Source organism: Macaca thibetana, chromosome 3 (assembly GCF_024542745.1).
Source record: "Macaca thibetana thibetana isolate TM-01 chromosome 3, ASM2454274v1, whole genome shotgun sequence".
In the NCBI taxonomy this organism is placed as follows: Eukaryota; Metazoa; Chordata; class Mammalia; order Primates; family Cercopithecidae; genus Macaca; species Macaca thibetana.
Window position 1 is genome coordinate 129,125,486 of NC_065580.1, and position 12,730 is coordinate 129,138,215.

Sequence of the window (12,730 nt, forward strand, 5' to 3'; positions counted from 1 at the left end):
GGGAGGCTGAGGTGGGAGGATCACCTGAGGTCAGGAGTTCGATATTAGCCTGGCCAACATGGTGAAACCCTGTCTCTACTAAAAATACAAACATTAGCCGGGCATGGTGATGTGTGCCTATAGTCCCAGCTACTCTGGAGGCTGAGGCGGGAGAATCACTTGAACTCAGGAGGCAGAGGTTGCAGTGAGCCGAGATCACACCACCGCACTCCAGCCTGGGCAACAGAACGAGACTCCAACTCAAAAAATAAATAAATGAGTATAGTGTGTTACCCTAAAACTATCTCTTTCACTCCATGTTGCCCATGGAACAGTGGTGAGGGGCTCTGTCCTGGGGGATAAGTATGCACTGAGCTGCTCCCAGCCCTTGGAAGTAGATTAACTAGGCTGAATGGAGGAGGAAATCTGGCCACAGTGAGATACGCATGTCAATGAGTCAGCAGAGAGAGGAGGAAGACTCCCCTCAGTTAAAGAGAAAATGAGGCTGGCGGGTCTGGTGTCTCACGCCTGTAATCCCAGCACTTTGGGAGGCAGAGCCAGGCGGATCACCTGAGGTCAGGAGTTCATGACCAGCCTGGCCAACATGGAGAAACCCCGTTTCTACTGAAAATAGAAAATTAGCCGGGCGTGGTTGCGCATGCCTGTGATCCCAGCTACGCAGGAGGCCAAGGCAGGAGAATCATTTGAACCCAGGAGGCAGAGGTTGCAATGAGCCGAGATCGCATCATTGCACTCCAGCCTGGACAACAAGAGTGAAACTCCGTCTCAAAAAAATAAATAAATAAAAATTTTTTAAAAAAGAGAAGTCTGGGCACGGTGGCTCACACCTGTAATCCCAGCACTTTGGGAGGCCGAGGCAGGCGGATCACAAGGTCAGGAGATTGAGACCATACTGGCGAACACTGTGAAACCCTGTCTCTACAACCCTGTCTCTACTAAAAATACAAAAACTTAGCCGGGCGTGGTGGCAGGCGCCTGTAGTCCCAGCTACTCGGGAGGCTGAGGCAGGAGAATGGCGTGAACCCGGGAGGCAGAGCTTGCAGTGAGCCGAGATTGCACCACTGCACTCCAGCCTGGGCAACACAGCGAGGCTCCGTCTCAAAAAAAAAAAGAAAATGAGGCGAGGTGGGAATACTTTTGCTGAAACATATGCAAGGAGCTCTTGTTGAATGATTGCTGAGCAGGGACATTAAGAAATGTCTTCAGAAAGCATGGGGTAAGGACACCTCACTGTCACATGGTCACCATTAGCAAATAGCTCACCCCAATTCTTTCTTGTTGTGACGTAGAAATGACAGGTGGATTTCCAACAGTCATTCCAATAGAAATCCAACAGTAATTGCAATTGGCTTTTATTTTTATTTTTATTTTTTTGAGACGGACTCTCACTCTGTTATCCAGGCTGGAGTACAGAGGCATGATCTCAGCTCACTGCAACCTCTGCCTCCCGGGTTCAAGCAATTCTCCTGCCTCAGCCTCCCAAGTAGCTGGGATTACAGGCATGCGCCACCATGTCCGGCTAATTTTGTATTTTCAATTGAGATGGGGTTTCACCATGTTGCCCAGGCTGGTCTCAAACTTCTGGGCTCAAGCAATCCTCCCACCTCGGCCTCCCAAAGTGCTGGGATTACAAGTGTGAGTCACTGCGCCTGGCCAAAAATGCAGATTATTGAGCCCTATCCCAGAGGTATGTTCCTCCAGAGATTATAATGGATGTTAACATTGAGAACCACCGTTCTGGAAGAAACCCTGTTGTACAGTAAACAGAGGGTGAACAGCAAGGAGACCTGAGATCTAGTCACAGATCTGTAGCCAATCAGCTGTGACCTCAGAACAGAGCCAAATTGCTGTCTTCTGGAATGTGGGAAAAGGCCTGGGTCTGAGCAAAAGTTCCCAGCCTAGAAATACCTGGGGGTCTTTTTTTAAAATTAATTAATTTATTTATTTATTTATTTATTTATCTATTTACTTATTTATTTTGAGACAGGGTCTCATTCTGTTACCCAGGCTGAAGTACAGTGGTGTGATCTCAGCTCACCACAACTTCTGCCTCCTAGGTTCAAGTAATTCTCTCATGTCAGCCTCCTGAGTAGCTGAGACTACAGGCACACACTATTACACCTGGCTAATTTTTGTATTTTTAGTAGAGATGGGGTTTCACCAGGTTGACCAGGTTAGTCTCGAACTGCTGACTCAAGCGATCCACCCATCGTGGCCTCCCAAAGTGCTGGGATTACAGGCATGAGCCACTGCACCTGGCCTCTGGGTAGCTTTTTGAATTCTGATGCTGCTACACCAGAGTCCATACTTTACGATTCAGTTTACATTAAGTTGTAGAACCGGCTGAAACTAATTTATAACGGGAATGACCAGATCAATGGTTGCCTGATTGGAGGGTGGGGAGTGGATTGACTGAGAAGGTACACAGGGGAAGGTTTTTGGGGATGATAGTGATGTTCTGTCTTGATGGCAATATGGGTTACATGGGTGCATGGATTTGTTAGAATTCATTGAGGGGTACACGTAAGATTTGTACATTTTACTATACGCATTAAGATTTTTTTTTTTTTTTTTTGTAGAGACGGGGATCTCACTATGTTGCCCAGGCTGGTCTTGAACTCCTGGGCTCCCACCTTGGCTTCCCAAAGTGCTGGGATTTCCTACACCATCATGCCCAGCCTAGAATATTGATTCTTTTCTTTCATGCTATGTTATTATTTAAAGCCATGATTTAAGTGATGCTCTGTTTCTGGTCTGGAATGCAAGTTTATTCATTGGAAAAATATGATCTACATTGCAACGTGATCCTCAAGAACACATTGAAGCAAAAAGGAAGAGACTTATGTGCTTTCTCTCTTTTTTTGAGACAGGGTCTTGCTCTGTCATCCAGGCTGGAGTGCAATGGTGTGATCTTGGCTCACTGCAACCTCTGCCTCCTGGGTTCAAGTGAGTCTCATACCTCAACCTCTTGAGTAGCTGGGATCACAGGGATGTGCCACCATGCCCAGGTAATTTTTGTATTTTTAGTAGAAACGGGGTTTCACTATATTACCCAGACAGATTTTTGTTTTTTTTTTGTTTTTTTGTTTTTTTTTTTTTTTTTGAGATGGAGTCTCACTCCCTTGCCCAGGCTGGAATGCAGTGGTGCAATCTCACCTCACTGCAACTTCCGCCTCCCAGGCTCAAGCGATTCTCTTGCCTCAGCCTCCCAAGTAGCTGGGACTACAGGTGCGTGCCACCACACCCGGCTAATTTTTTGTATTTTTAGTAGAGACAGGGTTTCACCGTGTTAGCCAGGATGGTCTCGATCTCCTGACATCGTGATCCACCTGCCTTGGCTTCCCAAAGTGCTGGGATTACAGGCACAAGCCACTGCACCTGGGCATTGCCCAGGCTGATCTTGAACTCCTGAGCTCAAGTGATCTGCCCACTTCGGCCTCCCAAAGTGCTGGGATTACAGGCGTGAGCCACTGCACCTGACCTATATGCATATTTTATGTCCAAAGAAAAAAGGACTATAAATAAATATGAGAGTCTTGTTATAATATGTGTGCTGAAGTGTTTAGGGGTGAAATGTACTAATGCCACAATTCATTTTCAAATGCCTCCAAATAGAATGGTTTGAGGGATGGATAGTTGAATAGGTTATACGATAAACTGAGCATAATGAAATGTTAATTGTAGACTTCAGGGGTGGGTGTGGATGTTCACTGCAAAATTCTTTCAACTTTTCATTAAGTTTGAACATTTCTTAAAAACATTAATTCATTTATTTTTTAGAGACAGGATCTTGCTCTGTTTCCCAGGCTGGAGTGCAGTGATGTTATCCTAGCTCACTGCAGCCTTGAACTCCTGGGCTCAAGGGACGCTCCCTTCTCAGCTCCCAGGAAGCTGCTCCACCGCACTTGGCTAATTACCCAGGCTGGTCTCAAACTCTTGTCCTCAAGTGATCCTCCCACCTCGGCCTCCCAAAGTGTTAGGATTACAGGTGTAAGCCCCACACCTCAAACGTTTTTATAATGAAACATTCAAGGGAAATTCTGATGCTGAGACCCTACACTTAACATCTGTTAATGAGACATTTCCTCAATTAAATATTCTACCATTGGAAACTGGTACACTTCTTTGTCAAAGGCAACAGTTTTTAAGCCATTCACATACACATGTTCCTGGGAGAAGTGACACTGTGGGAGATTGTTGTGATTTTTTACCTCTGAAAATGAACTTATCGGGGAATACGTTCATGATCTCTCCACAGGTTCTAATAAAGGGGGGAGACCTGGGTTCTGCACCTGGCCTTATTGTCGTGGCTACTGTTGCTTTCAGGCGATGGCACCTGTTCTCCAGGTGTGATTCTGGACTTGTACTTGCTTTAGTCATATATGACCACCAGGGGGGAGCAGTCACCTCACAGTTGCCTGGAGCGTCCACACTCTCCAAACTCACAGCTTGAAATGTCACCTGGCTGTCTGAGGTCACCCACGGTTATTTTCTTCCTTCCTTCCTTTCTCTCTCCCCTCCCTCCCTCCCTCCCTCCCTCCCTTCCTTCCTTCCTTCCTTCCTTCCCTCCTTCCCCTCCTTCCTTCCTTCCTTCCCTCCCCTTCCCTTCCTTCCCTTCCCTTCCTTCCTTCCCTTCCTTCCTCCCTCTTTCCCTCCTTCCTTCCTCCCTGTTTCCCTCCTTCCTTCCTTTCTCTTTTTCTTTCTTTTCCTTCCTTCCTTTTTCTTTCCTTCCTTCCTTCCTCCCTTCCTCTCTTTCATCCACGGTTATTTTCTTTCTTTTTCTTTCTCCTTCCTTCCTTCCTTCCCTCCCTTCCTTCCTCCCTCCCTCCCTCCTTCCTTCCTTTCTCTTTTTCTTTCTTTTCCTTCCTTCCTTCCTTTTTTTTCTCTCTCTCTCCCCCTCCCTTACTTCTTTCTATCTTTCAATCCTTCCTTCCTTCTCCCCTCCCCTCCCCCTGCTCCCCTTCCCAATGGAGTTTCGCTCTTGTTGCCCAGGCTGGAATGCAGTGGCGTGATCTCGGCTCACTGCAACCTCTGCCTCCTGGGTTCAAGTGATTCTCCTGCCTCAGCCTCCCAAGTAGCTGGGATTACAGGTGCGCACCATCATGCTTGGCTAATTTTGTATTTTTAGTAGAGATGGGCTTCCCCATGTTGGCCAGGCTGGTCTTGAACTCCTGACCTCTGATGATCCACCCTCCTCGGCCTCCCAAAGTGCTGGGATTACAGGCGTGAGCCACCACAGCCGGCCATCCACGGCTGTTTTCATCATGCCTCACTTTCCCCTGTTGGTTCACTCACCCTCAAAGGACACAGCCTCTGTGCCATGGGCCCTCCCCCCAGATTTGTGTATTGCCTAACATGACTGGACCCTCCTCCTCACCCTACATCCTGCTCCAGCTCCTCTGATGACATCATTGGCTCTGGAGCCTCCACTCAGCCTCTTGCAGGAGGGTCTCTTCCCTCCAACCCCACTGGCCCCTCAGGACCCCACATCCCCTGGCACTGTCTGGTGCAGGGACTCTTTTTTCTCCTATACCCCACATACCGTAGAATCTAAGGTAGGGTCTATATCCTCCATGCTTCCTGTGGTCGTGTCCAAGACCATTCTCTTTCAAAGGCAGCGGAGTCACTTGCTGTCCCTCTCGGTGACTGCTGTCTGCTGGTCTTCCGCTTGCACCTCCTCATCCACTGAGGACTTGGGCTCCTGGTTGACTGTGTTCTCCATCTTTCTTGCCATCTTGCAGAGCAGCAACCCCTCTACATTCCCCTAGGAGGTCTGCAACAGTGATTTCATACAAGACGTTGGTGTCATCACCCACGTAGACAGGCCAGGCTACTCCCCATCTCTCTGGGCACCAGGACTGCTGTAGCTCCAGTGATCTTTTCCAATGTGCCTCTCAGCTACCCCTCCCTGTCTGCAGTCACACCTGGGACCCTCCATCACCCAGAGAGGAGGCTTCGGACAGCTCCCCGCTGACCTCTCCTCTCATTCCAGAACTCTCCACTTGGCCTCCCCACCTCACTGCTATTCTCTCTGCGGTCATTGCCTTCCTTAATCATGGTTCATAATTAAAATCAACTCCTGCAGGGTGAGGTGGTTCACACCTGTAATCCCAGCACTTTGGGAGGCTGAAGTGGGTGGATCACTTGAGGTCAGGAGTTCGAGACCAGCCTGCCCAAAATGGCGAAACCCCTGTCTCTACCGAAAATACAAAAATTAGCCAGGTGTGGTGGCAGGTGCCTCTAATCCCAGCTGCTAGGGAGGCTGAGGCAGGAGAATCGCTTGAATCCGGGAGGTGAAGTTTGCAGTGAGCCGAGATCACACCACTGTACTCTAGCCTGGGCAACAGAGGGAGACTCCGTCTCAAAAAAAGAGGAAGGAAAAAAAGATCAACTCCTTTGTCTCCTGACATTGTTCCCCTGAGCGAGGGTGACATGAACAGGCTGGATCTCTTGCATCTGCACCTGGACAGTCAAGTCTCACTGAGAAAGCATGCACTCAGCTGAACTTTCACTTTATTTATTCATCTATTTATTCATTTACTTATTTATTTATTTTAGTGACAGGGTCTCACTCTGTCGCCCAGGCTGGAGTGCAGTGGTGTGATCAGAGCTCACTGCAGCCTCCATCTCCTGGGTTCAAACGATCCTCCCTCCTCAGCCTCCCTGGGAGCTGGGATCACAGATGTGTACCACACCACACCCAGATAATTTTCTAATTTTCTGTAGAGATGACATCTCACCATGTTGCCTAGGCTGCTCTTGAACTCCTGGCCTCAAGCAATCCTCCTCACCTCAACCACCAAAGTGCTGGGATTGTAGGCGTGAGTCACCATGTCTGGCTGTACTTTCACTTTTTTTTTTTTTTTTTTTTTGAGACGGAGTTTTGCTCTTGTCGCCCACGCTGGAGTGCAGTGGTACAATCTCAGCTCACTGCAACCTCTGTCTCCTGGGTTCAAGTGATTCTCACACCTCAGCCTCCTGAGTAGCTGGGATTATAGGTGCCCACAACCATGCCCATTTAATTCTTATATTTTAAGTAGAGATGGGGTTTCACCATGTTGGCCAGGCTGGTCTGGAACTCCTGGCCTCAGATGATCCTCTCTCTCTGTGGTCATAGCCTTCAAAGTGCTGGGATTACAGGCATGAGCCACCGTGCCCAGCCTGGCTGGGCTTTCACTTTAAATTCACAGATTTCAAGTGGGCTGCCTGGCAACCCCTCTACATTTCCCCAGGAGGTTTAAAACAACGATTTCATACTTCCTCTCTCTCTCCTCAAACCTCCTGTGCTTCCTTCCCTCCCTCCCTTCTGCTCAGCTGATGCTCACTTCTCCAACATTACTAGAAGCCCTCAGAGTGAATGTTCTTATCTTCCCACCACCCACCGACTGTGTCTCTGCTCCTTCCACTGTTACTGTGTACTAATTGCCCTTCTGGGGCTGGGCACAGTGGCTTATGCCTATAATCCCAGCACTTTGGGAGGCTGAGGTGGGAGGACTGCTTGAGGCCAGGAGCTTGAGACCAGCCTGGGCAACATAGTGAGACTCCATCTCTACAAAAAAAGTTTAAAAATTAGCAACGGGCCAGGTACGGTGGGTCACACCTGTAATCCCAGCACTTTGGGAGGCTGAGGTGGACGGATCACCTGAGGTCAGGAGTTCAAGACCAGTCTGGCAACATGGTAAAACCCTGTCTCTATAAAAATACAAAAATTAGCTGGGCCTGGTGGCTTGCACCTGTAATTCCAGCTACTTGGGAGGCCAAAGCAGGAGGATCACTTGAACCCGGGAGGTGGAGGTTGCAGTGAGCCAAGAATGCACCATTGCACTCCAGCCAGGGTGACAGAGCGAGACTGCCTCTCAAAAATAAAAATAAAAATAAAAGTTAGCAAGGCGTGGTGGTGTGCACCTGTGGTCCCAGCTACTCAGGAGGCTGAGCTGGGAGGATCACTTGAGCCCACAAGTTCAAGGCTGCAGTGAGCCGTGATTGGGTCACTGCACATCAGCCTGGCGATGCAGTGAGACCTTATCTCTTTAACAACAACAAAAAAAAGAATCGTCCTTGTGATTTATGAAGCCGCTGCCTGGCCTGAGCTGTGGTTCCTATTCCTTCTGGCTTTCCCAAGCTTTTCTTGTCCACTGGAAGCTTTCACTAGAGGGTAGAGGACTGGCTCTGTGGTTGGGGACCTAATTGGCCTTCTGTTTTCTGTAAAGAGGAATTTTTCTAATTGCCACTTAGCAGGGAACCTGACTAGGGATAGAATCTGGGGGCCTCACTATTGGTGCACCCTCCTGGGGACCCCTCATCTTTGGTCCATGCATATTCTCCTTGGGGTGACATCCTGGAATTGATGATCTCTTACACATCACAGCACCTCGAAGCTCCCCCAGCCACACTGTTGTCCAGCCTCTCACTCTGATGCCATCATTACCTAGGGTCACCTCTGCATGGGTCCATACCATGTCCCAAGCTGCTCATCTCAATGACATTTGTGCTCTGGGAGGTGGAGGTGCCCTGGGGGTTCCTCACCAGGAGAGTGGGCAGATGAGCTGGGTAGAAACACAGAAGGCGGTATAGCAGTGAGACGTGACAGGCTAGATGCACACACAGCATCATTTAAAAAGCTTAGTGTTGGCTGGACGCAGTGGCTCATGCCTGTAATCCCAGCACTTTGGGAGGCCAAGGCAGGTGGATCATTTGAGGTCAGGAGCTCATGATCAGCCTGACCAACATGGTGAAACCCTGTTTCTACTAAAAATACAAAAAAAATTAGCTGGGCCTGGTGGTGCATACCTGTAGTCCCAGCTACACAGGGGGCTGAGGAGAATTGCTTGAACCTGTGAGGCAGAGGTTGCAGTGAGCCGAGATCACGCCACTACACTCCCGCCCAGGCAACAGAGCGAGACTCCATCTCAAAAAAAAAAAAAGAAAAAAAAAGCTTAGTGCTGCCTGAAAACAGAAAGCAATGCCATAAGGCCACAACTCATTGCCATTTGTGTACATTAAAATACCCACGTACAAAATAACAACACAGGTGTTTAAGAGCACATTTAGGCCAAAGGCAGTGGCTCATCCCTGTAATCGCAGTATTGTGGGAGGCTGAGGTGGGAGGATCACTTGAGGTCAGGAATTCGAGACAAGCCTGGACAACATAGCAAGACCCTGTCCCTACAAAAAAATTAAAATTTACCTGAGTATGGTGGTGTGTACCTGTGATCACATCTATTCAGAAGGTTGAGATGGGAGGATCACTTGAGCCTGGGAGTTGGAGGCTGCAGTGAGCTATGATCACATCACTGCACTCCAGCCTGGGTGACAGAGTGAGATTTAGTAAAAGTGTATGCATTGAACCCATTGGAGTGTTTATCTGTTGGGGGAATGGGAATAACTGGGAATCACACAATCAGACAGACAGGAGTGGGGCCTTGCATGGGGCCATGATGCTGTGGCCCGTGAGTCTGGGTGGGGGAATGTGATGCACTCTGCCCTCCCCATAGGCCCTGTCCCACCTGTCTAACTCAGTTGTCCTTACCTGTGGCTCTCTTGCTCCCCTGCAAAGGCTCACTGGGGCTGCAGCTTCCAGCTTCTTTGGAAGCAAACATCCTTTGGTAACAGCCAAGAGGCAAGGCTGGGCATGGTGGCTCATGTCTGTAATCCTAGCACTTTGAGAGCCTGAGGCGGGTGATCACGAGGTCAGGAGTTCGAGACCAGTCTAGCCAACATAGTGTAACAGTATAACATATAATAGTCCAATGCATAAAAATATTACAATGACAGCAAAAAAACAAAACAAGACCAAAAAAAGACAAATCTCCAGTGCTAGATTTCTAGGAGACCACACTCTTGTCCTGTTCCTTCCCTAGATAAAAATGCAGCACAAAGTTCTGACTACAGATTTCTTCAAGAAAGACCTGTGGATTCTGCAAGAGCAAGAGCCTAGAAAGAAAGAATGAGGAAATGAACATCAAAGTCCAGACACAAAACAGGAAAGAGGGAGACTATCTGGCTTCACTCTCTCCTGGTGGGACTGGCACAAAAATGGGGTCAGAGGCAAAATTTCCTAACCCTGCTTCCTCTGGGTAATGCTTTACTTTTACCCCCTTCAAGCACTGCAGAGTCAACGTATTCTTTTCTGTAGCTTCAATTCTGCAAGGTTCAGGTCTGACAGGAAATCACATATACCTGATTAACAGGGTACAAAGACAAGGGAGAGGGAGAGGGAAAGAGAATCTCTTGGGAGAACTAAACGCATAGACAAAGAAGCAAACTCAGGAGGGCTCAGTGGCTCACGCATGTAATCCCAGCACTTTGGGAGGCCAAGGCTGGTGGATCGCTTGAGGTCAGGAGTTCCAGACCAGCCTGGCCAACATGGTGAAACCCCATCTTTACTAAAAATACAAAAATATTAGCCAGGCGATAGCAGCACACGCCAGTAATCCCAACTATTTGGGAGGCTGAGGCAGGAGAATCGCTGAACCCAGTGGGTAGAGGTTGCAGTGAGCCCAGATCACGCCATTGCACTCCAGCCTGGGCAACAGAGAGACACTCCGTTTCAAAAGAAAAGAAAAAAAAAAATTCACTGGGTATGGTTGCACATGCCTGTGGTGCCAGCTACTCGGGAGGCTGAGGCAGGAGAATTGCTTGAATCCCAGAGGCGGAGTTGGCAGTGAGCCGAGATCGTGCCTCTGCTCTGCAGCCTAGGTGATAAAGCGAGACTCCGTCTCAAAAATAAATAAATAAATAAATAAATAAATAAATAAATAAATAAATAAAAAAAAACGGGACAGAGACAACAGCATTCCATGATGAATCAGAGACAGGATCTGCTGCCCAACTACAAGGGAGCAAAGACAACAGCTCTGTGTGTGTGTGTGTGTGTGTGTGTGTGTGTGTGTGTGTGCACGTGCGCATCTGAGACACGGTCTTTGTCGCCCAGGCTGGAGTGCAGCAGTGCAATCATAGCTCACTGCAGCCTAGAACACCTGGGCTTAAACAATCCTTCTGCCTCAGCCTCCTGAGTAGCGGGGACTACAGATGCACACCACCATGTCCAGCTAATTTTTTTTTTTTAGAAACAGGGTCTCACTATGTTGCCCAGGCTAACCTTAAACTCATGGCCTCAAGGGATCCTCCCACATTAGCCTCCCAAAGTGCTGAGATGACAGCCGTGAGCCACCACACTGGGCCAGCAGTTTCTTATAAAGTTAAACATATACTTACCATAAGACCCAGCAAGGCCAGGCGCGGTGGCTCATGACTGTAATCCCAGCACTTTCAGAGGCTGAGGCAGGTGGATCACCTGAGGTCAGGAGCTCAAAACCAGCCTAACCAACATGGTGAAACCCCCATCTCTACTAAAAATACAAAATTTCCAGGCATGATGGCACATGCCTGTAATCCCAGCTACTAGGGAGGCTAAGGCAGGAGAATTGCTTGAACCCAGAGGGCAGAGGTTGCAGTGAGCCAAGATTGTGCCATTGCACTCCAGCCTGGGCAACAAGAGTGAAACTCCATCTCAAAAAATAAAAATTTTTAAAAACCCCAGCAATCCCAATCTTGGAGTTTTATTCGAAAGAAATGAAAACATATCCATAGCAGCTTTATTTGTGACTGCCCGACACTAGAAAAAAATCCAAATGTTCATCAACAGATAAATAGCTAAACACATTGTGGTATATCCCTACAATGGAACACTACTCAGTAATTTTAAAAAATGAATTACTGATACATGCTACAACATGGATAAATATTTTTAAAATTATACCAATAGGGCTGGGTCTGGTGACTCATGCCTATAATCCCAGCACTTTGGGAGGCTGAGGTGGGCGGATCACGAGATCAGGAGATTGAGACCATCCTAGCTAACACAGTGAAACCCCGTCTATACTAAAAATACAAAAAATTAGCCGGGCATGGTGGCACACGCCTGTAGTCCCAGCTACTTGGGAGGCTGAGGCAGGAGAATCGCTTGAACCCAGGAGGCAGAGGTTGCAGTGAGCCAAGATTGCGCCACTGCACTCCAGCCTGGGGGACACAGAGAGACTCAGTCTAAAAAAAAAAAAACAATTATACCAATGGAAGGCCAGGCACAGTGGCTCACACCTGTAATCCCAGTACTTTGGGAGGCCAAGGTGGGCAGATCACCTAAGGTCAGTAGTGACCAGCCTGACCAACATGGTGAAACCCCGTCTCTACTAAAAATACAAAATTAGCCAGTGTGGTGGCCCTTGCCTATAATCCCAGCTATTCAGGAGGCTGAGCCAGGAGAATCACTTGAACCTGTAAGGCGGAGGTAGCAGCAGTGAGCTGAGACTGCATTCCAGCCTGGGCAACAAGAGCGAAACTCCATCTCAAAAAAAAAAAAAAATTATACTGATGGAAAGGAGCCAGACACAAGAGCACATACTGTTTGAGTTATATGAAACACTAGAAAATACAAACGCTGTAATGACAACGATCAGATCAGTAGGGATAGGAGTTGCAACAGGGGGCTGACTGGAAAGAGGCCCTAGGAAACTTCTGGGTGATGGAAATGTTATTGTGGTGATGATTACAAGTATGAATAAATTTGTCAAAACTCATCAAAATGTGCACTTGAAAAGTGCATTTTATTGTATTTAGTTATATAGCAATAAAACACTGGCTTTAAAAAAGTCTCTGATAACAGGCTGGTCTAGGCAAACTTGAGGATCCCTTTCACCCTAATTCTAGTCCAAATATTTTCTTTTTTTTT

General features: G+C 47.9%; 1 long non-coding RNA gene across 3 annotated transcripts in view; it reads right to left on the bottom strand.

Moving 5' to 3' along the window:
- LOC126950275 (uncharacterized) overlaps positions 1–10,699 on the bottom strand; it is a 30,328-nt gene extending 19,629 nt beyond the window's left edge. The window contains exons 1-3 of one of the 3 annotated variants that reach the window (XR_007724132.1): positions 9,530–10,699; positions 9,188–9,305; positions 5,543–8,546 (exon numbers count right to left, since the gene is read on the bottom strand). This is a non-coding gene — a long non-coding RNA (uncharacterized LOC126950275). Of the gene's footprint in view, positions 1–5,542; positions 8,547–9,187 lie in introns of all 3 variants that reach the window. The other 2 variants (XR_007724131.1, XR_007724130.1) reach the window with 2 other exon arrangements.
- Positions 10,700–12,730: the final 2,031 nt, after the last annotated feature.